This window comes from Pleurodeles waltl, chromosome 7, assembly GCF_031143425.1.
Source record: "Pleurodeles waltl isolate 20211129_DDA chromosome 7, aPleWal1.hap1.20221129, whole genome shotgun sequence".
NCBI classification, from domain to species: Eukaryota; Metazoa; Chordata; class Amphibia; order Caudata; family Salamandridae; genus Pleurodeles; species Pleurodeles waltl.
Window position 1 is genome coordinate 1,207,820,016 of NC_090446.1, and position 28,000 is coordinate 1,207,848,015.

The following is a 28,000-nucleotide window of genomic DNA, read 5'->3' on the forward strand; positions in this document are numbered from 1 at the left end:
GTGAAAAACTAATTTGGGAGCTTTTCACTACCATGACATATGAACCTAAAAAGTATATGCCCTGTCTTTTACTCATACAACACCCTGCCCTATTGCCTACCTAGGGCCTACCTTAGGGGTGTCCTATGTGTAATAAAAGGTGAGTCTGCAAGAGATTTTAAATGCTAAGTTGATATGGCAGTGAAACTGCGCATGAAAGCTGTGCAGTGGCAGGCCTGAGACATGTTTAAAGGGCTACTTAAATGGGTGGCACAATCAGTGCTGCAGGCCCACTAGTAGCTTTTAATATTTAATTTACAGGCCCTGGGCACAAGTAGTGCACTACTAGGGACTTATAATGTTACCATGTTTTAGAGTACAGAACATCTTTATTTTAGCACTGGTCAGCAGTGGTAAAGTGCCCAGAGTCCTAAAGCCAACAAAAACGAATTCAGCAAAAAGTGGAGGGAAAAGGCAAAATGGCAGGTGATGATCCCACAGAAAGGGTCAGGTCCACATGTACTATTTAAAATTTGTTGTAATCACAAAAGCTTGAATTATCTGAAAATAGGTAAAAAATGCTAAGATGTTCACGACTCTTATCTTCATTATGCGAAGGTAAACCGCATTATCTGTTTAGTATAGCCTTATTTAGACAGTTTCTGTTATCACTGGCAGAGACTCATGTAGTGTTTAGTTAACTGACAGCTTTTAAGAGGCACCCTATTTGGAAACCATTATTATTATCATGGAACACTTTAGGGCCTTTTCCAGGTAATCTTTTTTTTCTGCATCTCTTGCGTGAGAATTTTTGCAGTCATTCTGCTGGACAAATTACACAGAAGATGAGTGCCAATACGCTCTACGTCCGAGTCCACATCTGAAGAGGTTCTCTATCAGATGCAGAGAGCAGGAAAAGGAACCTCTTCCTTTTGTCCAGTATTGCATGTAGGGAGGTGGGTTAGTGATTTTCAGCTGCTTGTTCTCATAGCTTATTTCAAGGATGTTGAATCTGGCCATGTCACAAGCCCAAACCATGCATCAAGTCACTGTTCTTTACATGAACGACCACTGCACCTCTATCTTTATACATGTTACAGAGGCCTAAATGTATATAGATCTCAGCATGCAGCTGGAGCTACCTACTCAGAAAGTGAAATCGTTCATGTTGCATCAATCGTTCATGTTGCACCAATCGTTCAGTGGCAAGCTCTATCTTTTAGTCTTTGTGTATCTGGCACTGTGCTCTCTCTAACACTTCCACCAATGCTTTCTCAGCAAAGTTCATTGTTAGAAGAAATTTCAAATGGATGGTCACCCAGTCTCCTTACCCATACGTGAGCGCTGCAACCTTTTATGTTTACAATTGCCTTCCACCGTCACCCAAATCATGCCACCTTTAGATACAAATTGAAAACCTGGCTTTTCTAATTCGCTCTTGCTATCTCTCCATAACAAACTATGTCCTACTAATGACTGCACCCCGCTAGAGGTAGAAACTGCAAATAAGCTTCATTCATCCAGCTTCCAGAAAATGTGTCTTCTAGCTTTTGATGTCTGTTTACATGAAGTTGTATGCAGCAAGATAGTGAGAAGACTGTTTCCTAGGGTAAATATTTGATACCGTCTTGGCTTTATTTTGCACTTTGTCATATTTACATTTGTTGTTTGCCATTTGTAATTTTTGGCTAGTTCTCCATTCAGAAAGAGACCCTTGTGGACTGTGCTGCTCTCAATTTCCCCTCTATCGTAACCTGTTACAGGGTGTCAAGTAATGTCAGATGATGCCAGCCTGATCATCTTTCATCCATTGTGTAGCCTTCGCTGCAATACCATCACACAGCTTAAAAACACATATATTAGCATTTTCCTTTGTGCATATTTGGGACCCATAAAGTGCCTTCTGATAAATAGATATTCACAACTGAAGCTAGTCATCAAATAAATACATTTAACTAATGGGAAGCACATTAGGCTTCATACAGAAGAAAGAGAGTGATTACGTTTTCAAACCATAAAGATTCAGTAAAGGTTAAAAAGGTTTACTGATTCAAAATCATCCACTTTATTGTAATCAATAACCAATACACGAATGCATTAGTACGTACAAATTTCAAATCATTCAAAGTCATATAAGCATGAAGTTGCCTCAAAAGGAACAGTTTAGTAAAATCAGTTTCCAATGAGGGCTCTTGAGTCCCTCTTGGGTGATGTACCTCATTGTATGGAGTTGGTCAGGAATTTAGCTAGTCATTCAAAAATTCATCATCAGTATCACTGCCCCTCTCATCCTCTCTCTTTTCATATCCAGGTCCTTCTCATAACTTTTTTCTTTTTGTTTCTCCTTTTGCTACCATAAAATACATCCTTTTGCCTTCAAAAACATTTTCTTTTCAACCCTGCCGCTCTGCATCCACCTTGCCTCCATCCATCTGTAGACTTTATTCCTTGCTTGGTTTTTGTATTTCTCTTACTCCTTCGCATGTGCAACACATTCTCATGCATTCAGCACTTGATATAGAGCAGGTCTTGCCAGTGCATCATTTCATACAACACTTGCATTTGGTTTTCAATTATTCTCAAATTGAATGTGTCAAGTGGGAGTAATTGCAAGCACCCTTAATTATGTATGTCATTAATTGTTTGACCCAGATACAAGAATGTAAATCAAGCGTAGGAGCTATATAATGTGCAGATGCCCTGTCCCCTCAGAGAAGCCTATTCACCCTATGAATAGGTGGACTCACACAATTTCTCAGCAGAGCCCTCATTTTCCAAAATAATTCCATCTTTTCCCTTTACACGAAGCAACACAGAATTTACGAACTCCAAACTGAAATAACTGGCAGTTCCCAACAAATCACAATACAATACTCAAGAACACAAGCCTCCAATTCTAGTGCAACACCAGTGAACTGACCACTCACAGTGTGCCATCCAACGGCATATGCCCATTCCCAGCATAGCGCATACACTAAACAACCAATCTCAGCACAACACTTAATAATGTCACTCGCAGTGCCAAAGAGTGTCTCTCACTTCATTCCTATCAACTTCGCATCTCTAAAAAATGACTGATGAATCAGTTATTGCCCAATCTGGATGGCGTCTCAATGTTTCCTGTGACATGCCCCGTAGACATTGGACTCTTCATAAAATAACAGGGAAGGGTGCTTAGTATGGCAAAGGGTAGTTAAAAGCTTCGCGATATCAATCTTTTTTTTATTCAATGTTCTCCTTGTGTTGAAAAGTATTTGTATGTTTAAGAAGTAATAAACTGAAAAAGAAAATAAATCTAGTAGCACTGGTGTACCAAGGGTGTCTTCGGCCCCGGTGCAAACCAGAAAAATGCCCACAATCTTTCAACAGAGTGGTTAAAGAAAGTCAGAATTGGGACTTTGAAATCCCTATGCTACTGCACCTGCAGCTCAACTGATAGCTCTGCTCCTGGACAGCATGGTGAAGCTGGAGACTAATTACGAGTTACTAGCGCAACATCCAGCGGAGAGCAGACTGTAAAATCATTTTGGCTGTGGTGCAAATTAGGGGTAAGCAGGGGCAGACCGCGCACGGCAGCACTAATCACTCACCCTCCACCACACAGATGTAGGGTGCTCTGTCTGTTATTAGGCTTCTGAATTATGGTTTTGTTTTTAAATCCTGCAACATTGTCATCTCTAAATGTTCTGATGTGGCTCAAAGGTAACAGGTTGGTGCTCTGCAAACAAAGATATATATATATATATATATATATATATATATATATATATATATATATATATATATATCACTTTTTCTCTTCTCTCTATTTTTCTCTATCACCACTAAATAAATTAATAAATAAATAATTAGCTATTGAAAGACAGCAAAGAGAGGATTTCTCCTGGATGAGTCTAAGGAACTACACTGGTACCACAAACCTGAAGGGGAGGATGAAATTGTAATTGTAATTGTAACTGCAAAACCATTTATATGGCACTTACTTTCCCCGACAAGGCATTGACACACTTTACATGGTGCAACACACTGCTCCAGCGTGCACAGTTAGTGGTTAAGCCACTACTGTTTGTTATTGTGCTCTATTAGGTTTAGGCTTCTTTGCCCAAACAAACCATTCCATATATTAACTTCAGTTTATTTGTCCTAGATGAAATTAGTTGTAGTTAGTTGGTGTCAATAGTGGGGGGCATGGTATGATAGCTCATGCACATGACTGGCGGGATTAATAGATTAGCCAGAGGAAATTATGCAGTGTTAGATTGCGGGGTATGACTTTCATTGAATATGAAATTTGATATTATGGTGATCAATTTGAACTAAAAATATGTCAAGTCTAAATGTGTATGGGTGTGAACTAAACATTACAGTGGTCTATGGAAGTGAGAGTAGAGTGGACCTCTGAGTTTTTCAATCACTCCCGCTTTCCTCTTGTCATCACTGGCCTCTGTAATCCTTCACTCTAAGTAAGTCACTTACAGCCTTTTCCCTCTCCACATTTCTCTTGCACATTTCCATCTGCATGACCCACACGTTATCTCCTTTTTCATCACTGTCTTTTCACTCTGTCGCAATCCGTGCACTTCCTTAAATCATCTTCTTTTAAGCAACCCACACTCTCTAATATACAGACACACACTCTGGTGGTCATTCTGACCTCGGCGGTAAAAGGCGCCTACCGCCGGTCAGAAATCCTCCATAATCCCGCCGCGGTCGCGGAAACCCGCCACGGTCATTCTGACCCGCAGAAGGCAAACCTCCGAAAATCCGACCGCCACAACAGACCGCCAGACCAGCGGTCGGCGGAAAGGTGGAGGTGCCCAAACCTCCACCGCCACGCCAACAGAAATACGCCCATCCCATTACGACCCACGAATCCACGCGGCGGTCATTCAAACGCGGTATTCCATTGGCGGGACACACCGCCGCGGTCAGAATACACACAAACGAACAAAACTCAGCCACATTGGACGATTTGAATCCCACACACCTGATACACATACACACACCACTCCCACACACACAATACAATATAAAACACACACCCACATCACCCACAAACCCCTACGCTAAAAAATTCAGAAAGAAGGCAAGAGCGAGACACCAGCATCCAAAAAATAACAGCCACAGCCACTCAACACCATCACCCACACACTATCCACACACAAAACAACACACACCACCACACTCAACTCACTTAAATACACATACTCCACCCCACACATCATACACACCACCCCATGGCACCCCAAAGACAACCCCGCTTCACAGACGAAGAACTCAGGGTCATGGTGGAGGAAATCGTTCGGGTAGAGCCCCAGCTGTTCGGCACACAGATACAATACACCAGCATTGCCCGGAGGACGGAGCTATGGCAGAGGATTGTCGACAGGGTGAACGCAGTGGGACAGCACCCCAGAAATCGGGAAGACATCAGGAAGCGATGGAACGACCTACGGGGGAAGGTGCGTTCCATGGTATCCAGGCACAACATCGCCGTGCAGAAGACTGGCGGAGGACCCCCACCTCAACCCCCACAATTCACATCATGGGAGGAGGAAGTCTTGAACATCCTGCATCCTGACGGCCTCGCAGGAGTCGGCGGAGGAATGGATACTGGTAATTTGAAGCTTCAATACTGCTTCCCCCCCACCTGCATGCCAAATCAGTCCCCAACCCTCACCCCCATCCTCGAACCCCACCCTCACCCCCACCCCCATCCTCACCCCCACCCTCACCCCCACCACCATCCTCACCCCCACCACCATCCTCACCCCCACCACCATCCTCACCCCCACCCCCAGCACACCTATTCCCCGCCAATGTCTCACCATCACAACCCACACATCCCAAAACCTAGGCCTGCATGCGTCCACTAAGCATGGACACCCATCACCAAAGCATGCCCAATGCATATACACATCCCCCCCACAAGCCACCCTCACCAAAGCCCCCACACACGAATGCCAGCACTTGGGGACACGAGAACCCACAGATACACCCATATGCGACACATTTAAACTATAACCATACCTCTATACCCCTGCAGGACCCGACTGTCAACACACCGCGGCGGAGGGGCCAGAATTCTCCACACCCCCCACCCAAGAGGCCGTCAGCGATGACAGCAGCTCTGTCGACCTGGACACCGATGACCAGCCCGGACCATCGGGGACCTCTGGACAGTCGGTTCCCCTCACACAGGCCCAGGCCACTACAGACCCAAACCCCTCTGGGAACACCAGCACAGCTCCCACCCAGCGGGCCCATGCCTCTGTCTCCAGGGCGCGTCAATCTGCGGTGTGTCTACCACTACAGGGCACCCAGGATAACCCACCACCCCAACAACAACAGGGACCTGGGGGCAGTGGTAGTGGGCACACCGGCCAGGGGGCAGAGGCCCAGGGAAACAGGGGAACTCGGCGGGCAGCTGTGCGACAGGGGGGGGAGGAGAGGCCCAGGGAACCCACTCTCCACGAGGTCCTCACCACCATCATGGGAGCATACAACCGCTCCCAGGAGACGATGGCGACGGTACTGGCCCGGTTCCAGGAGATCCAGGCGCTGCAGGAGGAACACTATCGGGGGTACAGGGAGGACATCAGAGCCATCAACACCACCCTGGTTACCATGGTAGGGCTGCTGCAGGACCTCGTAAACAGCAGGGCGGACACTGAACAACACCCAAGGGCCCCTGCCACTAGCCTGGACCAAGAACAGCCATCCACCTCCGCCGGCGCTAGTGGACAGGAGGCCCCCGCACAGCAGCAGCCCACCAGACCCCCACCTCCTGCAGGGGAAGAACCACCCCGCAAGAGGGCCCTGAGATCTCGCAAGAAGACAGAGTAGGATGTCAAGACCCCCGCCAGCAAAGGATACCACCTGATGTCATCCCACTGTCCCACATTGTCACCCTGTCCATCCTTGAACTGCCCATGCTCCATCTCTCCACAGGCCTCTGGACAATGCACCTGTGTGACTGTTACTCTGGACTCTGCCATGGACATTCCTTCACCATAGCCCCCACCCACTTGAAACCACCCATCCCATTTTGAGCACTGAAATAAACACCTATTTTGCACCAAAATATCAGGAGTCTGGCTGTGATTTCAATAGATTGTAATTGACGTGACAGTGCAAATATGTCCTTGTACATGGTGAAGTCAACAAACAGCTGCCACAAAGCTGTAGTCCATGGGGAAACGAAGCACAGGACTCGTAGTGGGGACCCCAGATCTGAAATAGGGAGGGAAAAGCCAAAACTCAGTCATCATACACTGGGGCAAATAGACAGGCAGCAGAGATACTGGAGAGTAGTTAACATTTACTAAATTATCTTTGAAATGTTACCTGTGTCCTATTGGAAGTACTGTTCAATGATTCTGTCCCTGTTGTCTGTTTCAGCCCCGTCGTCTTCCTCCTCGTCACTCTCCTCAGGTTCCACCGCTGCCACAACACCACCGTCTCGACCATCCTCCTGCAGGAAAGGCACCTGGCGGCGCAAAGCCAGGTTGTGAAGCATGCAGCAGGCCACGATGATGTGACACACCTTCTTAGGTGAGTACATTAGGGATCCACCTGTCATATGCAGGTAGCGAAACCTGGCCTTTAGGAGGCCAAAGGTGCGTTCGATCACCCTCCTAGTACGCCCATGGGCCTCATTGTACCGTTCCTCTGCCCTGGTCCGGGGATTCCTTACTGGGGTCAGTAGCCACGACAGGTTGGGGTACCCAGAGTCCCCCACTAGCCATACACGGTGTCTCTGTAGCTGTTCCATCACGTAAGGGATGCTGCTATTCCTGAGGATGTAGGCGTCATGCACTGACCCTGGGAATTTGGCATTTACATGCGAGATGTACTGGTCAGCCAAACACACCACCTGGATGTTCATTGAATGGTAATTTTTTCTGTTCCTGTACACCTGCTCCCTGTCTCTTGGGGGAACCAAAGCCACATGGGTCCCATCAATGGCACCAATTACATTGGGAATATGTCCAAGGGCGTAGAAATCACCCTTCACTGTAGCCAATTCGCCCACCTCAGGGAAAATGATGTAGTTCCTCACGGATTTCATCAGGGCAGACAACACTCTGGATAACACCTTCGAAAACATGGGCTGAGACATCCCGGAAGCAATTCCCACGGTTGTCTGAAATGACCCACTTGCCAAGAAATGTAGTACTGACATGACCTGCACCAGAGGGGGAATCCCTGTGGGTTGGCGGATGGGGGACATCAGGTCGGGCTCCAGCTGGGCACACAGTTCATGGATAGTGGCACGGTTAAGACGGTAGGTCAGGATAATGTGGCGTTCTTCCATTGTCGACAGGTCCACCAGCGGTCGGTACACGGGAGGATTCATCCGTCTCCTCGCCCAACCCAGCGGACGGTGCCTAGGAAGGACAACATGGAGCACACAGTCAAGCAACCCACAGGTACGTACTCACAGCTAGCACAGTATACGATTCTCTATGCAGTGAATGGCGTGTCTGAGTGGCTATGCAAGGCCTAGGCCTGTGTGACGCAGTTGAAATTGAGCCATGTGGGCCCTGGAAATGGCGGCTGCCTGACCTGTGAAGTGTGACAATGGGATGTGAGGTCAATGCGCTGGCGTGGCACACCGCGGCGGGCGGCGGGCGAAGACCGCGGCGCGAAGCCGCATTGGTTAACATTGAAGCCTATGGGTTTCAGGAGCCAATGGCGAAGGGCGCCGGCGGTGGCGGGACGCACCGCCGCGGTACGCACCGCCGCGGACGTGCCCGCCATTTTCTATCTACTTATCCACTTGCGACTTGAACTTTCACAGGAGAGGACCTATACTGCAAGTGTTGCTGTGACCTCGGTCTGGAAGGGACAATGGCTGCTGCGACTGGGGAAAGGGCCCCTGCCTTCACTGGAGAGGAGTTGGAGAAACTTGTGGATGGGGTCCTCCCCCAGTATGCGCTACTCTACGGTCCTCCAGACCAACAAGTGAGTTTAATTCAATATGGATTTGGGGCCACTGGCTGGCTTGGGGGCCTGGCGGGGATGGGGGGCATGTTGGGGCTGGCGGGGGGCCTGGCGGGGGGCCTGGCGGGGATGGGGGGCATGTTGGGCATGGCGGGGGGGCATGGCGGGGGGCCTGGCGGGGATGGGGGGCATGTTGGGCATGGCGGGGGGCCTGGCGGGGGGCCTGGCGGGGATGGGGGGCATGTTGGGCATGGCGGGGGGCATGGCGGGGGGCCTGGCGGGGATGGGGGGCATGTTGGGCATGGCGGGGGGCCTGGCGGGGGGCCTGGCGGGGATGGGGGGCATGTTGGGCATGGCGGGGGGCATGGCGGGGGGCCTGGCGGGGATGGGGGGCATGTTGGGCATGGCGGGGGGCATGGCGGGGATGGGGGGCATGTTGGGGCTGGCGGGGGGCCTGGCGGGGGGCCTGGCGGGATGGGGGGCATGTTGGGCATGGCGGGGGGCATGGCGGGGGGCCTGGCGGGGATGGGGGGCATGTTGGGCATGGCGGGGGGCCTGGCGGGGGGCCTGGCGGGGATGGGGGGCATGTTGGGCATGGCGGGGGGGCCTGGCGGGGGGCCTGGCGGGGATGGGGGGCATGTTGGGCATGGCGGGGGGCCTGGCGGGGATGGGGGGCATGTTGGGCATGGCGGGGGGCCTGGCGGGGATGGGGGGCGTTGGGCCACTGGAAAGGAAAATGCTGAGAAACTTGAACGTGGTATTTCTCCCTCCCTGTACGTGTCACATAGGTCCGCGCCCATGAGAAGATCGGGATTTGGCGTGCCATCGCCAAGGAAGTCCGGGCCCTGGGGGTCCACCATCGACGGGGCACCCACTGCCGCAAGAGGTGGGAGGACATCCGCCGCGGGACCAAGAAGACCGCCGAGTCTCTGCTGGGGATGGCCTCCCAACGTAGGCGGGGTGCCTGCCGTCAACTGAGCCCCCTGATGTTCCGGATCCTGGCGGTGGCCTACCCTGAATTGGATGGGCGCGTGAGGGCAGCACAGCAGACACAAGGGGGTGAGTACAAGCATTATCTACTCTGTTGTCGCGCAGTGGAGGTGTCTGGGTGGGGGAGGAGGGCTGGGGGTCCCCCTAGGCCAGGGCGATATCTGTAGGCTGGGCACCCCCGTAAGCCCCTGTGTCCCCAGCCACCACCCTCAGTAGTTTGTCAGTACAGCCATCCCTGGGCCGTGTCATCCATGGGTGCAGTTGTCAACTCTAGGCGTGTAGGGCATGTTCCACGGAATGCGTAGCGTACCCCAAGTGCGCAAGTTAGTGCAGGGGGCATCTGTGTCTGTCATGTCCGCTAACTGTACCGGAGATCCAGGTACTCAATATCCCTTTATTTCTCTCCCCCCCCCCCTTTTTGTTTGTCTTTCTGTGCTTGTGTGCATCAGCATCATCAGGCGGAGGAGAAGTGGCATCGGGGCAGGAGGGAGCTGCATCTCACATGGCCCAGGAGGGCCATGCCACAGAGTCAGACTGGACCAGTGAGACGGAGGGCGAGGGGAGCTCCATGACGGGGACGACTGGAGCCTGCAGCGACACGGACACGTCCTCGGAAGGGGGCTCCCTTGCGGGGGTGGCACCATCCGTGCCCCCCGCCATTACAGGTACAGCCGCCACCCAGCGCACCATCTCCGCCCTCCCAGCAGCCCCTCAGCGTTCGCCCCGTGCCCGCTCTGCCAGGAAGCCGGGCATCTCCTTCGCCCCAGGCACCTCAGGCCCTGCCCCTGTTACCCCCGCTGCCCTCAGTGAGGAGGTCATTGACCTCCTCCGAACGCTCATTGTTGGGCAGACTACCCTTTTGAATGCCATCCAGGGGGTGGAGAGGGAGGTTCATCGCAGCAATGCGTACCTGGAGGGCATTCATTCGGGTCAGGCTGCCCATCAGCGATCGTTCCAGGCTCTGGCCTCAGCACTGACGGCAGCCATTGTCCCTGTCTCCTGCCTGCCTCTACTAACTCCCTACTCCCAGTCTCCTGTTCCTCTGCCTGTCCCACCCACACCATCAGACCAGCCTGCACACACCTCAACACCCAAGAGAAGGTCATCCAAACATAAGCACCACAGATCACGCAGACATTCACACACGCAACATTCCGATGCAGACATGCCAACAGTCACTACCACCTCTGTGACCCCCACCTCCTCGTCTCCCTCCTCCCTCCCTGTGACGTCTACACTCACACCTCCATTCACCTCACCATCAGCCAATGTTTCCATCACCAGCACACCCTCCACTCCAGTCCGCACACGTGCAGTCACCACCCCCACTGCCATTTACACGTCCCCTGTGTCCTCTCCCACTGTGTCTGTCACCCCCTCTTCCACACCACACAAACGCAGCCACCCACCCACCCAACAGCCATCCACCTCACGACAGCCTATCCCTCCTGCACCTGCACCCAAAGACAGCAAACGTGACTCACCTACAACCACATCCTCTCCCTCCACTCCCATTCCCACTGTACCTACCACTCTCCATTGTCCCAAGAAGCTCTTCCTCGCCACTACTAACTTCTTTCCTGACCCTGAGACCCCCCCTCCTTCTCGTCGGGGTAAGAAGAGCACCTCAGCCACCACCAGCCCTGCATGTCTGGATCTTCGCCCAGCAGCAAGGGGACAGGCAGGCCACCCCCTGGGAAGAGGAGCAGAAGGCGGAAGGGGCGCCGCAGGAGCCCGCCTTCTACATCCCCCCCGGACACCACCCAGAGACAGTCACCAGCCACAGCTCCAAAGGGAGGAAAGGGCCACAGGCCGACGACTAAGGAGGGCAAGGGCAGCAAGTCGGAGAGGTCAGGCAGCAGGCCTGCTGCCCAGGAGGAGCCCACAACCCCCATAGCCGCTGCCCCGGGAGGAACCGGCACAGCTGCCCCGGGAGAGCCCACCACCCCCATAGCCGCTGCCCAGGGAGGACCCAGCCCAGCTGGCCAGGAGGGCCCCACCACCCACAGCCCAGGTGGGCATTGAAGGAGCACCATCCCCGCTGCCCAGGAGGGCACCACCAGGCAATTAGCAGTTGGCCATAGACCGGCCGCCGTCTCAAGAACCGCTGAACTGGGCCCCGCCGTCTCAAGAACCGCTGAACTGGGCCCTTCAAGGCAAGTAGCGCTGACCTGGGCCCCACCGTCTCAAGAACCGCTGAACTGGGCCCGCTGTCTCAAGAACCGCTGAACTGGGCCCCGCCGTCTCAAGAACCGCTGAACTGGGCCCCGCCATCTCAAGAACCGCTGAACTGGGCCCTTCAAGGCAAGGAGCGCTGAACTGGGCCCTTCAAGGCAAGGAGCGCTGACCTGGGCCCCGCCGTCTCAAGAACCGCTGAACTGGGCCCTTCAGGGCAAGGAGCGCTGAACTGGGCCCCGCCGTCTCAGGAACCGCTGAACTGGGCCCCGCCGTCTCAAGAACCGCTGAACTGGGCCCCGCGTCTCAAGAACCGCTGAACTGGGCCCCGCCGTCTCAAGAACCGCTGAACTGGGCCCTTCAAGGCAAGGAGCGCTGAACTGGGCCCCGCCGTCTCAAGAACCGCTGAACTGGGCCCCGCCGTCTCAAGAACCGCTGAACTGGGCCCCGCCGTCTCAAGAACCGCTGAACTGGGCCCTTCAAGGCAAGGAGCGCTGAACTGGGCCCTTCAAGGCAAGGAGCGCTGACCTGGGCCCCGCCGTCTCAAGAACCGCTGAACTGGGCCCTTCAGGGCAAGGAGCGCTGAACTGGGCCCCGCCGTCTCAGGAACCGCTGAACTGGGCCCCGCCGTCTCAAGAACCGCTGAACTGGGCCCCGCCGTCTCAAGAACCGCTGAACTGGGCCCCGCCGTCTCAAGAACCGCTGAACTGGGCCCTTCAGGGCAAGAACCGCTGGCCCTTTGGCAGACGTGGCAGGGCAGGATCTATCTCGGGCAGGGCTGCAGGATGTCCTCTGGCCAACTTGCCTCCTCCAGTGGCAGTGGGGTCTGTTATGGACTGTATGGACTGTGGCTTTGCTCTCCCCAGGATGGCCCAGTGGGCAGGCCACCCACTGTATGGACTGTATGGACTGTGGCTTTGCTCTCCCCAGGATGGCCCAGTGGGCAGGCCACCCACTGTATGGACTGTTTGGACTGTGGCTTTGCTCTCCCCAGGATGGCCCAGTGGGCAGGCCACCCACTGTATGGACTGTATGGACTGTGGCTTTGCTCTCCCCAGGATGGCCCAGTGGGCAGGCCACCCACTGTATGGACTGTATGGACTGTGGCTTTGCTCTCCCCAGGATGGCCCAGTGGGCAGGCCACCCACTGTATGGACTGTATGGACTGTGGCTTTGCTCTCCCCAGGATGGCCCAGTGGGCAGGCCACCCACTGTATGGACTGTATGGACTGTGGCTTTGCTCTCCCCAGGATGGCCCAGTGGGCAGGCCACCCACTGTATGGACTGTTTGGACTGTGGCTTTGCTCTCCCCAGGATGGGCCATTGGTCATGGAGTCCCCTCGTGGATCTGGCGTCGTGTACTCAAGTGGCTGAGGTGCCCCCCCTTCCCTTCCCCCTGAGGTGCCTGTCCTATTTTCTTTCTGATGCCCCTGCAGTGTTCTCTCCGTGGAGTTCTTGTCGTGGGACTGGGCCTTGCCCCTTTGCACAGGACCCCTGTGATCCACGGACAGTGGTTGGACTACATTTAGTAGCTGTATATATTTTGTACATAGTTTATTTATTTATTGGGATTACTGGTGTACATATTTCAATATATCTGCCCGTTTATGATCTCTTCTTTTGGTCTTTGCATTATTTCGGAGGGGGGTGGTTTGTGGGTTGTGACAGTGATCTGTGGGAATGCATTGATGTGTGTGTTGTAGTGGGTGTGGGTGGGTGGGTGTGTGCCGGTAATCTTTTCCCTCCCCTGTGTCGTAGGTGCCGTACTCACCGATGTCTTCCGCGCCGCCGGGCGTGCTCCTGGTATATGAGCAGGAATAGGAGTGCGGGGATGACCTGCAACTCTGGCTCCATACTGCCGGAATCTCGCGTGGAGTGCGTAGAGGTGAGCGTTTTCCCGTTCGTAGTCTGTTTCCGCCGTGTTCTTATCGGCGGTGCTCCCGCCCCGGAAAAGGTGGCAGATAGGTGGGTCGTAATAGGGTGGGCGGTACTTTGTCTGCCGCCGGGCTGTTGGCGGGAACCGCCGCGCTGTTTGTTTGTACCGCTGTGGCGGTCGGAGTGTTAAGTTGGCGGGCTGTGTTGGCGGTTCCCGCCAGGGTCAGAATTGCATATTTTAGACCGCCGGCCTGTTGGCGGCTTGGCCGCCGCTTTATCACCGACCGCCAGGGTCAGAATGAGGGCCTCTGTGTCTCACTCTCGCCTGTAAATGCAGCATTTTCTTTTCTTTTGACATGGTCAAGTTTTCAACAGGTGTGTATTCGTTATTTACTTACACTTCCATAGAGTGTTACGTATAATTGGCACATAGGTGACCAAAACACTGGATGGTCTGCAGAGAGGCTGAAGATTGGATGCGCATTTTCCGAACACCTTAAGGCCCTCTGACAGGCACTGTGAGACACTCACGCTGCCTTCAGTCTCAAATCTAGAACTCAGTCTTTCCCCATCATTCACACTTACACGCACAGCTGCTTTTTAATGGGATAATTTATGGTGCAGTCATCTTACTTATTATAAACCAACTTGGCCCATGACGACGAGGAGTCAGTCCCTGCATGGAATACAGAGCATCTAAATTACACAGTCCACCACTTGTGGTCTTTTTCTTTTACTTTCCTTTGTATGCCTCCCCTATCCTTGCAATAGTAAACCTAGATCTAGGCCGCAGTCAGACACTAGAACTGTATCTGCAGTCTTCCTGACCCTTTCAGTCCCTGGTGCCACTGAGCCACTGGTAGCTACCCCACTGACAGGCGAGGAGGATGAGGTAACAAGCACCAGCAAGGAGACAGCACCCCACCCTACCACCCTGAGAGATTATCTCACTGAATTTAAAAAAGACTCCAAGCGGAGGCTGTTGAGCCTAATTGCAGCAAGGTCCAACTGGGACAGAAAATAGACACGGGCAACAAAATTAAAGTGGCCCCTATTCCTGAATGGGTCACCAAAAGAAGTGGCCCATGTTTGGAACTTTAGAGAGTTTTGACATTGTAAAACATGCTGTATAAGTGCTTTGCAAGTTATGGAAGACAGCATGGGTTTTCACTTACTGCAGGCATGTTTGTGGCAATATCAGAGTAATCTACACTAAAAAATAGCCCACTAGACCATAAAACAGGCCCACAAACAGCCAAAAGAATTCCCGCACACAGATCCATCAGACCAGCCCATCTAACACCACCTGACTGCCCTATAAGATAGTCACACCCTACTGTGAGGATGGAAGAATTCAACACCACAGTCCAGGTGAAGGAGGTGGACAATGTGCTTCATCTGTCCAAGAATAAGATCTCTTACTGGTGTTCCCACGAGCATGTCCCACCATCATCTTGGTCTGCACTCATCCCCTCCTTAGAGAGAGCTCTTTAGAGACTCCCTCACCAACAGGGTCTTTTGCTGCACTCTCTGTGATACCTCCTCCTCCTCCTCTGTCAAATGCCAACCTGGAACATCAGCTGTCAAGGGACACATTCACCTCAGGCATCCTGAGCGCTCATGTGTAGTGCCTTCCTCACACTCAGTCTGAAAGGCTACTCTCAAGAAGGGCACGGGCCCATAGCAGATTATTGGACAACAATGTCTCACTATATGCAGAAGTTGACAGGGTCTTCCAAGAGTTGGTATCTGGTCAAGATAGAGATCTGTTCCCTTCTGACCTCATCGAATGCCAACATTATGTCTCGCCTATCTCCCTCTTTTTGTCACGTCACCCAGTTTGTCAGTGCAAATTTGGATTATTGGCTTTCATTTAAACATTTAAAATAATTGTTAGGACTTTTTAACTATGTGGATGGACTTTCATTATTTTATTATTTTGGATGTGTAACTAATTTGTAAATAGTCTTGGTCCCTGACAATCCCAGTGTGTTTTTATGATACGTTTATCCCCTCCAACTTTAACTTTCCTCTCCGAATAGAGCCTCTTTTTTCATTTTTCCCAGCTCCTACGCTGTCCTCAATATTTTTATTTTACATTTCAAAAATATATTTTCATGTGATAGTGCCATTTTCTAAAATGGTTGAGTGCAGAGGATGGCTCTGTGCCGTCCTCTGGACCAGTCCTTGTGTGCTGAGGACGGCTCCAAGCCATCCTCACACCTGAGGCAGGAAATCCCTCTGGTGCAAGCACCAAAGGGATTTCCTTTTTCTATTTTTATCTTTGGGAGCAGAGGAAGAGCTTCCACAGCAGCAGAGGCCGTTTTTTTTTCTGCGAAATGACAATCAGTGCGCATGGGGAGCAGACGTCATGACACAGAAAATTAAAATAAATTGAGCTGTTTGGCTTATTTACTTTTTCTTTCATAGGTGTTCGGGGACATATCTTAACCCAACCAGGCACTGATTTGGTTTGGGGAGGGGTCATTGGGAAGAAGAGTATCTCTCCTTTCTAATGGTACTATTCCCCAGTAGATGTCTGCCTGGGGATCACAGCAGGAGGGTGATCCCCAATCAGGGATCCATCCACTAGCCCCCAGGGACTATTTTTTGAGGAGGGATCGGCATTCCTGCAATGGCCTAATGCTCCCCCAATTCCCAGGCCCAAAGTCTTTCTGCCCCCCGGGCGAGATTGGAGATTGCTACCTCTAATCTGCCTCAGGATGAGAGGAAAGCCTACTAGACACCAGGGCTTTTTTTTTATCAGAATGGGGGGGTAGCCCTCCCAGGCATTTGTCCTAGCCTTCATCCACCCAAATTACCCCAACAGTATTTCTGCTCACCCCCCCTGCACTGGGGACAGATAGGAGGTGTTTTCCTCCAATCAGCCCCAAGTGTGTGGGGGGTGAGGGGTGGGGGGAGTCCACTAGACCACCAGGGTTTATATTTGAAGGGGGAAGCAGCCCCCTAGCAGTGGGCTAGTACTCCCCTTTCATAATAAATTAGAATAATTGGGAGACTGAATCAGCCCTAGTATACAGTCTCCATAAACTAGAATACTAAACAACAAAGTACACTGTTCCAATATGTGAGGTCCTACTATAGCCCAAAATAGGGGGCAACTTCCAGGTCATTTGGGCACTCAATTGTCAGAAGCAAGAGCCCTCACCCACCAATAGGTGGCATGCTTCATCATCGGGCGTGCTTCTTGTCGGGCCAGTGCTGCAATGCCTGACTGGCCACACAAGAGGGCTCTTTGCTGGAGATCTTTTGGTTGAAGAGTGCCGATGTACCCTGCAGGAGTATACTCAAACCTGTGGTTAGATAAGGTGAAGGACTGGAATATGTGTAGTTAAAATTGTGTGTGTTATAAGCCCTATGAAAAAAGTATGTTCAGGAAGCCTATGTGAAGGTTAAAAACAAGTGGAGAGGACCTGGGGAAATAATGTTCCTGCCCTCTTTATGTGGGACTGTGAAAACACATGTTTTACTCTAGTGTTGTGGACAACCTGTTTCACGCCATTAAGTGCCAAGACAGATTAAGTTGCATTTCATCAAGACCGATCAACCTACCTGGTCCTCATAAGTAAACTAAACAGTGTGCTGTAGGTGTTTGTATGGTGTGATTTACAAAGATATCATGTGATCCATATTCGGGATGACCTGGAGGAAACAGAGAGACAAACAAAAAAAATTGAAACAACTCGTCATAGAAAATAAGCAAATTGTGCTAAAAGAAGTCAGTGTCCAAATGCACACACTCTGTGAGTGAACCCTGCAGGTGTTGCAGCCATCAAAACACTCATGATGTGGTTTTCCTACAACCTATGGTATAGAACACATGAAAATACTCTTACCCTCTTAAGGTAAGGAACAGTCCCCTTGGGAATTTGTAGGCTGTTGAACTGCTACAAACTGTAATGGGTATAAATGAATTAGAACTCAACAATAAGTGCTGTTAACCAAAACAGTATGAAATGCAATAGGACTGTGGTCCATATCAGCATCATATAAGGTCTGTCAGTACTGAGCATCTGAACCAGAAAGTCAAAAATAGGACTTCTATGCTACCCTATGGTGCTAAATCCCACTTATAAGGTGGCAAGTGGAGAGTGTATAATCACGTAGTATTGGTGGGTCCTCAATTGCGCTACCAATAGTTGATGGACTTCCCTATAAAGTATCTTGGACAAGGCTCTAGGTATTCTGAACAATCTCAAAGTGTATCTATAAGGTTAATTATGAACCATGGTAAGGAAATTGTACTCTATGTGATTCCACATGGAAAACCACAATAATCGCATGCAAGTCTGCTATAATGTGATATGCCTTCACAGTGATCGTGGCAAAAGGAAAGCCTTGTGAACCTCTTGTTGGATTTAGTATCCTAGAAGGCACCTTTATGTTAATGCGACAGCTCCTGCCAAAAGCGATACCTTTTAGGACCCTTTGTCATCCAGAAAGGCCACTAGACACCAGGGAGTTTGTTTTTTTGCTTCAAGGTCGGAGGGTGGCCTGCCCACCGACCCACACATCAGGCCTAGCCTCCACCTCTAATATGACCCCAACAGTGTTTCTGCCACCCCAGTGTTTAAAGCATCCCCATTGTTTTTGGCAAGAATGGAAATTTTTATTATGGATGTTTTTTTTTAGGGGTTACAGAGTTGGGCTAGGTCCCATTATTGTCCTACTTCTATGCTGATTGGCTGCACTTTTTGAGCTCAGGTCAGCTGCCACCTAGAAAAACATATCAAATCCAGACATTTCTGAAAGCTAGATATCCGGGGAGTCCAGGGTCGTTTGCCTTGCATGGATCCCACCAAGCTTACTTACTCACAATGCTCTGCAAACCACAAGCCTAAAATTACAATTTTTGCTTGTATTTCTGTGATGTAATCATCCAGAATCAGCAGAAATCCACACAATTCCTACTAGTCCTGATAAAAATGCTATCCCACTTGTGTGATTTGGCCTAGTGCTCTCGAAAGGCTCAATCAAACCAGGGCAAATGAGTGGCTCCACGAGACTCCCTTTGATCTTGGTTTGATGCTTGTCTGTTGTGTGCACCAGGCCTAGCCACGCAAGTGAAAGAACACTGGGTGGTAGGAAGTTTGTTAATTTCTGTTGATTTCGGAAGTGTAATCAATGAAATGCCAAAAAATAAATACTGCTCTTGTCCAAGTATACAGTATACAAATGCCATATAGTGTGCTTGTGGAATTAATATCATAGAGACATACCAGTTCGAGTTGTAGGGAGTTAGCTGTTGCCCTATCGCATTAAGAAGTACTCTTGCCCAAGTGGTAGAAACCACTAATTACTGTATGACTGTGTAAGAGGAAGAATAAAAGGTTATTAATATAAAAAGCATAGTATTTAACTTTCAGACTGTATATGAGGGATATCTTTGTGATATTTACATAACAGTGTAGGGTGGGGGAAGGACAGAGTTACATGAGTGATTGAAGGATAACTTGTAGGGCAAGGGAGAGAGCTTACTTCTCACTTGGCTTTACATTAGGGTTGTCTGAAACTGACAAGCCATATAGCTTTCCTCCAGGCTAGTGAGACACAGACCGGATCCAAGTACACCTTCAGCAATAGTGTTTGCCACCTGAATCAAGGAGAACACCTCTTTCGCCCGCCACCTTTCATAATGCCATTTCTTTTTAATGTCCCTGTGGTGCATAATTTCTCTTCCCCAATGTACTTACAGTCGGTTACCAATTACCACAAGACTGATTTGTCCATTCCATTGAAGGGGTATGGAAGCAGGCCATGTATCTGCTTTCAGACTTTAAGCACAAATGTAACTATAAGGGCTATCTCCTCTTCAAGTGAAGTGCCCTTTCCTCTTGAGTGATGTTGTTTGCATCCGAGAGTTTGAATGTGGTTCCCCTTGGCCACACAATCACTTTGTCCACAGGACAGAAGGCAGATACTAAGTTGTGGGCTGTATTTGTGTATTTTTAAGTGACTGACCGCCAGGTGTGTCTGGTTTGGGTCGTGTTTATAATATTTGCCAATGTCCTTCTATTTTTAGGTCTCCACTCCAGAGGCAGACATCGCCACACTGCTGACGGACGTCTACACCAAAGTGGAACATAAATGCAGTTCACAAAAGGTTTTAAGATTGGGTTGTTTTCATTTCACTAGTTGGTGTTTCCCTCACACAAACAATAGTGGTATGTTAGCAAACCCTGTGATCCCAGAAACAAAAAACACAGCAATTTCTGTACTATTTCGATAATGTGCTCTGTCAGTGGGAATCTCAGCAGGAATACATTTTATATTTTCTTTCTAAGTGCCCAGCCCTGAATCATTTGCCTTAATTTTGCACGACATCTGTATGACACATGCACTGCTGAAGGTACCACTTGCTGTCCTACTAATCGCAGTCTTGGCTGCAAATGGCACACCTTCTGCACACCTCTGACCTGCAAGTGACCTGATAATTATGTGATGTTTTCAGTGAGTTGGACGGCCTATTGAAAGACACATCTCTTCACATTAGGAATTTACATAACAGGAAAATGCAGCCTAAATGCTAACATTAATGCCAGGTGGTGTTTTCCTCCGCCATAGTTATACTGGCGCAAGTGAAAAGCACACGCGCCCCGTCGCTTCATTTAAACTCATGCAGGAAGTAGAATGGCGGAGAGCAAGGCTCTGGACATTGTAATTGCACTGGAAGATGCATCCCAACGAACACATTAGGGCTCTACTAGAGATATGCATCCAATTAGCTGACATATTCGGAGAGAGAATTTGCTGCCGGCCTTGGCCTCGCCCTGCATGGTTCAATTTGCGCTTATTGAGTGTAAGCTGATGTCATTTTTGGTCTTGTGAGATGCATTTAAGGAGTTATTGATTTGGCGCGCGCTGCTCCTGTTAAACAAGCTATGTGAACAAATGTTGCGCAGCAAATCTCCGCATCCTAATAGCGTCTTCCTTTGCAGCCGCTGGAAGGGCGTTATAATAAGAATATAGGCGGTCATTCTGACCCTGGCGTTTGACTACCGCCAGGGCCGGGGACCGCGGATGCACCGCCAACAGGCTGGCGGTGCATCCATGGGCATTCTGACCGCAGCGGTACAGCCGCGGTCAGAAACGGGAAACCGGCGGTGTCCCGCCGGTTTCCCGCTGCCCTAGGGAATCCTCCATGGCGGCGCTGCAGGCCTCCGCCGCCCGCCAAAGTCAGAATGACCCCCATAGTGAGTGATTCGTCAGAACAACTCTCATAGCACAATAAAATCTTTTCAATCTCTCTACTTCATTTAGACTACACACTGTGTTTTACTTGTAACATAGCAGATGCAGGGGCGTAGCTTCGGGGGTCATGTTTGAGGTGTTACACCCCCTCGTAAATGTATTTTCTGATAAATAGTTGAGTACACGCGCTTTTAGTCGGATCTGGTGAGGTGTTTGTCGGATTTTACCAGGACTTTTTACACACACACAGACAGAAACGCACATACACTCTCTCCCTCTCTGTTTTGAAAGTCTTCGAAACTGTTGATTATTTTGCAAAGTATGGAGTTTTTTCTCAGTACTCCTGTCAACCTACATTTCTCTCCCTTTCCATTGCCCTTTAGGTCCATCTCATGCACCCTGTTTGTCCTATAATGTATTTTAACTTTATAAGCCAGCGTGATTGTTGGGAAAATCTGAAGCTCACACCCCCTCAATCTTACTGACCAAGCTAGGCCCTGAGCAAATAGATGCAAGGAAGACCCCACCTCTCTACCGCCATTTTTGTTCCCATCTGTCAGTCATTATAGTGGCATCTGCAGACACTTCACCTTTCTCACAGGCGTTAAAGTCTATTCTTAGTGGACTTTTTCACAGCAGGTGTGTGTTTGATGCCTTGTTTTTTTGTATTATCAATTAATTCTGTCTACCTCTTCACCTTATTTTTATACAATGCTGAATATATTTCTATCCCTTTCCCTTCCAATAACTATTTTTTGCTCTGCCATGGTCAACTCATTCCAGCATTTCATCACTTTAGGGCAAATGGTCACCAAAGACAAATCTTCATGCATGAATGCATTGCAGTCTGTCTGATTAAGTTTCTACCTCGGCCTTCATTCTTAGAGTGTATTTAGTAGTGAGCATGTTCAAGCAGGGGGGCTAGTATCTGCTTCAAATGCGCAAGTGCACCTCTCATGTTGCAGCTTTTTACATCAACACATAATCAGTGCACTTGTAACTGATGTGAATACCAGTGAGTTGCCAGTTGTACATACATACATCACAACTGCTCACAGCAATGAATGCCTTCAAATAATAATTGGCACATTTTCGGTGTGCAGTTGTGAGAAGCCTTAAGCAGGGCCCCTAATTCTACTGCAGCTGACCACATGCGGAACAGATTTAGGTGAGTTAGATTTAATGAGCCTGAAGTAAATGCCCAAGTTATTGAGTGATGTATGAGGGGCGTGCTTGTTGCACTGTTTGTGCAGAACACGTCAGTCGGACCAAAAGCTGCAATTGGGGCTCCTACCACTGAAAAGGTAACTGCTACTGCAACTATCCTCTGGATCATAATTAAAGTGGCACCGAACTTGACATGGGGTGTAAGCTGCTTCCCCGTAAGCATCACACTAGTGCAACCTTCTAAGTTCAAGTGGTAGTAGCATCACAGGAGATGCAGCGTTTGAGGCTGGAGAGGTGTTTCTGTGATGTGATAAATAAGGCAGGGTGCAGAGGTACTAGGAGGAATAAACTATGGAAGTACAAGGTGAACAAGGTGAGATGATATCATACACATGGTCTAGCATGATATCAAACTCCCCAAAAGAGTGGCAATGCCAGAGAAATGATGATTTGACATAATGAAGAACATGAATCACACAACCTGTAAACTTACTGAACACATGTAACACAGATGCACCTCTGTGATATATGACCAAAACCACTTAAACAAATGCCAAAGTCCAATCATTAACAGTGCAAATACCACTGACAATCTCAAAATACGTCCATGTAAGGTTGAAAATGCACGTAAAACAAGAGTAGGTTATAATAGACTGTAACACTATGCTAATCTCCCACACATCAGGGTATCTTGTTACATTCACAAATATTACAAATATAATAGAATACACACCCGACTTAAAAATTATTACACAACAAATATACACACAAATGCACAAAGCAATTGTGAAATGGCAGTGTATGCTTGAGTTTCAAAACACATCGCACAGTTGTAGCATCAAGGCCAATGAAGTTTAGGCACTAAATTGTATGTGCAACGTGCCAGCTTAGCCACGGACAACTATAAGACAAACAGCACATTAACCCAGTCTACCACCAAGCTACTTTCCATATGTGTGTGTGTGAGGGGGGCAGAGGGTAGGATGGATTCTCCACCCCAGAGGAGAGTCTCTTCTTAGAACACCTATTACGTAGGGTGTGGTGCAATTTCTGTGAGCCATTGCCACCTCATCTTTCTAAAAGTCCAGCAGTCTCCACAGGAGCACACCACAGATATTTAGCAGGTCACAGGCTGTGCATGTTTTTGTGGAAGTCACATGAGAATGCGCCACGTATAAAGGATACAAAGAATATCTCCATAGGATTGATAATGATACATCTTACAATATTGGCAATTTCCATGCAGCGCTGCGGATTCAGATGTTCCAATTAAAAGTGGGTGCTATGCCTATGAGTGATTAAGGGCACATGAAGGACAACAACCTGTGCTCCTTATAACTAATGAGGTCTCTTTAACAGCCACTCTATTGCAGTGGCATTTAAGTCAGTCGCAGCCACACCACACAGAAGTCACTGACCACCAATACAGATTATTTTGCCACCACGCTATGCCACTTATATGTGTGAATTTGGAGGTGAATTGGTAGGTCCAAGATGAGACTAACAAACAAACATGAGTTAGGGGGGTGACGGGAGCTCTGCTCCACTGGCAGAGCTAACAGAGTTTTTGGATCTCAGCGCGGAGTTATCAAAAAAACTCTGCTAACCCTGCCAGTGGAGCAGAGCTCACCCAGTGCACGCTGCAGACCAGTGTGGGCTGCAGCGAGCACTGGAGCACAGGAGGCAGCCACTGAAGAAGAGAAGAGTCGTTCCATTGGGCAACTAGGAGAGGAGTACCCCCAGGAAGACCCAGGTAAGTCCTCATCTCTTTTGTTGTTTTTGTTTGTGCACAGTGGTGCACAAACAAGGACTGAAACTGCAGTTTTCACTGCCTATTGCCCTGGCCTTAATGTAGGTCACAGGACTCCACCTTCACGGAATTCCATAGAGTTTTTTTTCAACTCCGCAAAATGTCGCAGAGTCACACTCTGTCAACTCAGCCCAGGCCTGTCAGGAGTAAATCTAGGAGAATTACATACAAGAACATACAATCATCAAATGTCCTCAAATCTACCACTGATACACTCTGCAGACTCCCCGAGTGAAACAATTATTGGAAGTCCAACACATCTGCAAACCATCAAGAGCAGCCATCAAGAGCAGCACACAGGTAGACAGACTAACACACATGGTCTGCACAATATTCACCACATGCTGGGCAAGTGATGCAGCCATACTCAGAATCATGCGCTCCAGTTGTGATACAACAACTAACAGAGAATAGCCAGAGGTTTGCATTCATCTTATTGATTGTTACTGCATCCCTTCACAAAAATACTTGTGAGTGCACACACTGCATATGGACTGTCAGTACAAGGTGGTGGGCCATGAAAACATGGATACTGATGTAGCGTTGATATTGGTAATAGTCGGTGGAATAAAGGTATTGCAGAGGTAGTACTTTTGCTTTTGGTAGACAATTGGTCCTTATGGTGATCTGTAATTTTATTTCATCCTCTCACTCCAACAGGTATGGTGCATGTATTAATTCAGTATACCCCACATACCATTTGTGGATATTGTGTACATGAAAGTGTGAATTCTGAGTCTTCCCATGCACTGCTAGGCAAAGCAGCCCATGTTGTTGTATGAGCATGCTCAAGGTGGAGTAGACTATATATCTATAGTAGATTGAGACATGGACCTGTACACATGACTTTTATAAAATGCCGGGTGGCATATGGATCCTTAACTAACAATGCCACTTCTAGCCAGTATGTGCTATGTACCAAAATGATGCTTAATTTGTGACATTTAATATCACAATTTGTACTTCGTTTATGCCTTTCATCCATTGTTATTGTAGATGTAGACAATAATGCTATATCATGCAGTTTTGCAATAATTGTGCATTCTTAAACATAGGTCTAAATATGATGTCTTTAACACATGCATTATTCAAGTTTCCTCTGAGGTTCTGGCATGTACCTTTCAGCTGGGTAGCAGAGCATGATTATGCCCTTCCTCTCCCCAAATGACCACAATACCAGTGTTTTTCGACTAGATTACTGCTACACAGTCCACTTTGGACAGTTGCAAGTTGTACTAACTAGTGTTCCCTGTCAGGCAAATTCTCCAATAGTGATTCAAAAGAGTGACACTCTAGAGCTGCTTTCAGGGCAGTGGCAGGTCAAGAAACAAGTAATAGGAAAAATGCTTTCCAGCTAAGGCTTTCTAATTCTGCGATCAATTAAAATACCAAGGAACAATGGGCCAGATGTAGGAAACCAAAAATTAGCGACTCGCAATTTGCGAGTTGATGCGACTAGCAAAATGCGAGTCGCAAATCGAAATGCAGGTAAAATAATAGTGCCGAAATAGCGACTCGCACCCGGAGTCGCAATGCAGTGAGCGAGTCCGCCGATTGCGAGGTTGCTTTTTGCGACTGTGCAAAAAACAAACTCGCAATTTGCGAGTGGGTGTTGCAAATTGCGATTTGCTTGTTAATTGTTTACAGGTGCTGCAGAACACTCCAGAAACCACTCCAGAACACTCTGGAAACACTTCCTGGCACATGATGATGACATCACAGCCAGGAAGTTTACAAATACACCTGGGAGGAGGGAGGACCACACCCTTTTTAACTGCTGAACTGCACACAGGAGAAACAGCAGCTGCAATGGAAGGAACTCCAAGGAAGAGAAAACTGAAGTTCTCAGAGAGGGAGCTGGAGGTGCTGACAGATGAATGCTGTCAGCACTATGACGAATTATTTGGGAAGGCAGCCCTCAATGTGCCTGAAGCCACCAAAAGACAGCTGTGGCAGGACATCCAGGAAAAAATCAACTCCCTGGGGGTGAGCCACAGGAGTATTGATGAAATAAAAAAAAGGTGGTATGACCTCCGCTCCCGGACCAAGGAGAGGGTGGCTGAAAGGCTCCGGGAGATGAGAGGCACAGGAGGGGGACCATCGTCAGTACCACCACCCACACCCCTGGAAGAAAGGGTGGAGGAAACCCTGGAGCAGGAGGCAGTATCCGGATTTGGGGACCTGGACACCTCAGAGCCCACCACATCAACCGGTGAGTACCATGTGACATGCCTGTACCCCTATCAATGCCATACCCCCACCCACCATGTAGACAGGGGCATGCTCATCCAAGATAGCTCCATTTCAGGGTAGCAAACACCAGAATGATGCATTATGGGAAATGTAGTCAAGTAGGCAGTACATAGGCAAATGTTTATTAGGAAGTGTGCAACAGATAGGAGACACTGACAGTCTGTTTCCTATGTCCCACAGGTCTCCCACAAGACACCACCACAACTCACAGCAGCCAGCCCCATGAGGACAGCTCAGGAGCCGCCAGCACTCCCACCTACACGGCCAACATCATCCCTGCAATATCCACACCTGCTGCACCTGTGTCCCAGGAGGCTGCGCCAGCAACAGGCAGGAGTGAGACAGTGGAACACACAGGGCAGCCACCGCTGCGCAGGTCCAGAAGATCAGGGCTGCAGGCTGCGTCCGGCCATCAACCTCCCAGCCACAGTGAGGCACAGCTGCTGCGTGGTCAGCGCCTACAAAATAACATTTTAGGGAGGATTAGTGGTGTGCTGCACCACTTTGTCTGCAATAACGAGGCCAGCATGCAGCAACTTAACACAAGAGTCGACACAATAGCCACAAACACTGGGGACCTTGCCCTGGCCATGAGGGATCTTGCGGCAGGACTACTGGCCCAGGCCGAGGGTGGGCGGCGCAGGGAGCGTCAGCTCCTGCACAGACTGGATAGGATGGCCACATCCATCGGCAGGCTGGCTATGAACACCACAGGCCTGTCGAGGAGGACAGTTGGCCTCCAGGTCGAAATGGGCTATTTTGCCAGAGATGTGGCAAGGGGCCTGGGACGTCTCACACACGTCATAGACCTAATGGAGGCACGGCATCTGTCCAGGGGCACAGGGGATACACCCCAGGACAGTGAGGAGGGCTCTACAGTGAGCAGTGTCTCTGCCACTGACACTAGGGTGCTCCTGAGTACCAGGCAGAGCACAGCAGAAGCACCAGGGACCAGCCAGGCTGGCAGGAGCCGCAGAAGGACATAGGCATTACCCTGTCCCTGTTGATGTGGCACATGACATCAATGTGCCCCATGCATGGTTTGCATTTACATGCCCATGAACAGTCATTACTTGTATATAGTTCTATTTCTGCACTAATTAAATAGTTTTTCTGTTCCACTTAACAAATGGTGTTTTTGGTCAATAGGTGAGTATGGTTGGAGTTGACACGTACCTTCCAAAGTATTGTGTTGCGATTTGTTCCCGTCTCAGTCTGCCTTGATTAGCTATACTCCGATCCCCATGATGGCGATGTGGTTGCTCTTGCTCTTCATCATCAGGATCTGGGTCTGCAGGGGTGAGAGGTAGCCCACGTCGGGTGGCTATGTTGTGGAGGATGGCGCATGCGACCACAATTTTGAATGCTGTAATGGGGGTATACTGAGGGGCACCTCCACTGCGGTAGAGGCATCGGAATCTTGCTTTCAGGAGTCCAAAGGTGCACTCTATCAGGTTCCTGGTCCTCTTATGTGCATTGTTGTATCGCCTCTCACATTCATTGCTGGGTGTTAAAAACGGAGTCATAATCCATGGCCTTAGAGCATATGCACTGTCACCTGTTGGGCACAAAAAGTACACTGTTAGAAAGTCC